Genomic DNA, 4,537 nt, shown 5'->3' with positions numbered 1-4,537 from the left:
GTAAAACAATAAAGACTTGCATAAAAATCAGATTTATTTGCCAGACGAAAATATATTGTTTTATTGCATTACTACTCCAACATGCTCATAGTAAACAGACAATGGTTAGTTTCTTACTAGATCACCAATGGCTTTATTGACCTCTAATAATAATAACCAGTGTTTAGGGTAGCATCTTATTGTAGCCCTGGAGGTTAACTGTCAAGGACCTCATTTACTGTTGAACTGTACAAATTGCTAAGAAGCTTGCTTTTTACATTTTTCAGGAATCCTCCTTGGGGACCCATATGGCCTGGAAGCAACAGAGGAGCTTGGCTTTTTAAGGCTGCGACTCTGTGAGAAGGAATGTTTCTCTATGTGCTTTATAGGAATCAATTTGTGAGTAATTATTTAAATTGGAATTTTGCTCAAGTCAGTTAGTTTTTAGGTTCTGGCTCTGCAAGAACTTTTAATTATTCTCTGGGCCCTCAATGGGAACTAAAAAGCAGCTTTTAGAGATTTTGTTGGAACCCCTGTCAGCAATAGGTAAAACAATTTGACTTTCGACCTGATGCAACAGAGCAGCTTAGCCTTTTTAGGCTGTGGCTGTGTGAGAATTTTATTCTCCAGGTGTCTCAGGGGAAACTAAAAATGAGCTTTTATAAATTATTTGAACCCGCGTCAGAATTAAGAAAAACAATTTGGCCTTCCTGATGCAACAGAGCAGCTTAGCCTTTTTACTAGGCTGTGGCTCTTTGAGAATTTTATTCTCCAGGTGTCTCAGGGGAAACTAAAAATGATCTTTTAGAGATTATTTGAACCCGTGTCAGAATTAAGAAAAACAATGTGGCCTTCCTGATGCAACAGAGCAGCTTAGCCTTTTTACTAGGCTGTGGCTGTAGGAGTATTTTATTCTCCAGGTGTCTCAGGGGAAACTAAAAATGATCTTTTAGAGATTATTTGAACCCGCGTCAGAATTAAGAAAAACAATTTGGCCTTCCTGATGCAACAGAGCAGCTTAGCCTTTTTACTAGGCTTTGGCTCTGTGAGTATTTTATTCTCCAGGTGTCTCAGGGGAAACTAAAAATGATCCTTTAGAGATTATTTGAACCCGTGTCAGAATTAAGAAAAACAATTTGGCCTTCCTTATGCAACAGAGCAGCGTAGCCTTTTTACTAGGCTGTGGCTCTTTGAGAATTTTATTCTCCAGGTGTCTCAGGAGAAACTAAAAATGAGCTTTTATTTATTTGAACCCCTGTCAGAATTAAGAAAAACAATTTGGCCTTCCTGATGCAACAGAACAGCTTAGCCTTTTTAGGCTGTGGCTCTTTGAGAATTTTACTGTTTGGGTGTTCCAGAGAGTACAAAATACCAGTAGCCATTGCAATACATGGTGAGGCTTAAAAATGTCAACATCATTTTATTTGTATCGAAACGCTGATGACTTCTTTTTTGTATATTTCTTATTTACAGTGCTTGGCCGTCTCAACAAAAGTTATTAACAATTATACTGAAGCTTCCTGAACATTTTTTTATATTTTAAAAAGTAACTGTCTCTGAATCTGAGATATTTTTTCAGGGTTTTTCTTGAACTAAGATAACTAATATTTAACTTTGTGACAAAATCAATACCTTCATTTGTATCCTGATCAACAGGTCAGTTTCTTTTAATTAAGCCTTTTATTTGCATTGAAAGTGGGATCAAGCAAACGAAGACTTTTCTATGAACACAACTACAAGAATGATTATTATATATATTCCATGTACATAAATCAATTATATTTCTTGTTTTCTCCTTTGTGGAACTTTGGTTGGGTGTAACCAATTTGCTTGTAATACCATAAAACAAAACTTCAATGAATTGTACAGAGGACAATGGAAAAATAATGTTAACACGCACTGTTCAAGTGTAAGTAAAGTGAAAATAGCAAAACTTTGATTTGAACTTGCTTAAGACTTTTTAACTTGTATAATCATTTGTTTCACTGGTTGACAGTTCGCAGGTCTCGAAAAGTAAGAATAAGGCACCATTAGAAATAATCAGAGGGGTGTAAGTAATAATTTGTTAATAGGGGTGCAACAGTTTTCACTTGTTCGCATGCCTTTTTCTCTTCTTGCGTTTAAGGCTCGTTTTTAAGGCATGACCGCTTGCAGAATTTTTCTCCATAAGATTTTCCTTAACAGGATTCATTTAGAAAGGAAAAATCTCCCCTTCCTGGTTACTTCTGATGATCTCTTTCTTAGCACGAGGAATTTTCCCCATGCTGCGAGCCTTTTGAGCGTAAACTTGTTTCTAGTTTTGAACTTTGAACGCCCAAAAGAAAAAGAAAAACAAAAAAAGGCTTATTGTTTTAAAAAACTTTTTGTTGTCTTCTTTTCAACATGGTTAACTTAAGAACGTTCATTTTGTCATATGCAATGTAACTATAGCATAAAAAGTGTCAAAGGTGGACCTTGCCAACATAGACTCTTAAAGTGAGAAAGCCATTGTCTGAGGAGTCAAAAATAGGACCCCATATCAGTTCACATTCCCTGGTTGCTCTTCCTTCTCCATCCCCAGAAATGATTTCTGACCTTAGAGATGCTTGTTGGTGGACTCGCTTCCTTTTAGCAGCCTCAAGGGCCGTGCGACCAGAAAGCTGGGAGGGGGCGCCGTCGATTTCTTTGGACCCACTGAACGATTTTGTTACATGCAAATCCACAGATTCTTGCTCGGACAGAGCTCTTTTCAGGTCACTCATTTCGAACGTTTTGAAGGACATGCATAACGCCACCCGAATGGTGGTTTTAAGTGCCTGCATTCTTTTACCGCATTAAGCCTGGCGCTTCCAATCTTCTTTATAAGTGACCAAAAAATTCGATCTTGACACTAGTATGGGTGAAGTGGCACCATCTGGCTGAAATGAAATGAAAACATACAGTAGATTAAAAGTATGAACATCTCCAACAACGTGTGAACTTATATAATCCTTGACCTGTTTTTATTCATAGTATTAAAAGTTTATAGGACAATGGGATGTATAACATCTCAAGGTAAACAAAGTGAGCTGCTCAAGCAGAGATGAGTCGAAGGGAAACGTTCATTAAGCTGGTAAATCCCTCTTATCGTTTTCTTTTTTGGTTGTAGAATGGGTATTTACTCGTGCAAGAAATTTGTCCAGATCAACTAGCAATGAAAACGTCCCCCTTGGCAGTGGCAGTTTCAGTTCATGCTACCTGGCAGCATACAGGGGCATCGATGTGGTTGTAAAAGAGTTTCGTTTGAGGTACTATAACAACGATAGTAAAAAGGAAGCGGAGACGAGAGTGCGAGAGGAGCTCATTTATGAGGCGCGCATCATGACCAAACTCGGTGACCATCCTGGTCTTCCGCTTTTATTTGGCGTTTGCTCAGAGCGGGCCCCCTATCACATAATTATGCAGTTTCATGGGTCCCAGGACGGCAGTTCCCATCCTCGGAGACCCAGGGGCAGATAGTGGGGACAAGGGAAAGCCTACCGCAGGCGGAAAAATGTGGCACGAAGAAAAGTAAAGAACGGCGAGAAGAGCCCCTGGGGACAATGTCTTACCACACCAGTTCCAAACGGTCGCCACCGTTCTGGCTTCTGATTGGTGCTAGAAAAACACAAGTTTTCTGGCACCAATCAGAGGCCGGAACGGCCTAGGGAATTTCCACATATTGCCCCCGAAATTGTGGGAGGATTCAGAGGCCAAAGCGTTGCCAGTGACATTTTTAGCCTCACAAAAATTGCGGAGACAATTTTTAGAAAAGCGGAACTGGGACACCTTCCTGTCTTGTTTGTTCAGGCCTTGAATGCAGACCCAACAAAAAGGCCAAGTTTGGACAAAATTATAGCGATCATGTAAAAACCTAGAATTAATATTTGTATTTTTCGGAACCTTAACTTCCTTCCTTTGTATTTTGCCAGGATTTTCAGTACGTAAGTTTTAAAAGTTATCACAGGAAGTAGTGAGTTAACATGACATTATGGAGATTATGTTTAAGATTTTATAGAACCGAAAGATTGACGATAAAACATAGTCACTGGCAAATGTGATAGAATGAACCTAGTTGAAAAGTATTCCGTGTTGAGGGCGTGAAAATATTTTTGTGAAAATGTGCGTAAATTAGTGCTAGAAAACCAGAAAAAAAGTTGTAAACAAAACGTTTAGCGCGTATGGAAGTGCATCTGATCTCAAAAGTGTCAGACTTAACTTTCGAAAATTTAGCTCTCAAGATTTCCTCCTGTAACAATATTCACAACTCCTGAAGGATTATTCTTTATTTAAATGATCATAAGAACATCATGATTTATCGTTAATTTTTCTTTTTAAGATTGTGTAAAACTCCTCATATTCCAGAACAAGAATTTCATCATTGGTTCGCTGAGAACCTCATTGTATATATTTGGGTTTACTTTTGTTGATGTTAATCATGATCATTAAGATCATTTCTTCTAGATATACTGAGCTGAGGCTTTTGAAATGATATAGATTTACAGTTATCATCGCGGCAGTAAGTTCGAAGTAATATTTTCGGTTGGTGTTACCCAGTTGG

The sequence above is a fragment of the Porites lutea genome, chromosome 3 (genome assembly GCF_958299795.1).
Source record: "Porites lutea chromosome 3, jaPorLute2.1, whole genome shotgun sequence".
NCBI lineage: Eukaryota > Metazoa > Cnidaria > Anthozoa > Scleractinia > Poritidae > Porites > Porites lutea.
Note: the sequence above shows the minus strand (reverse complement) of the source record.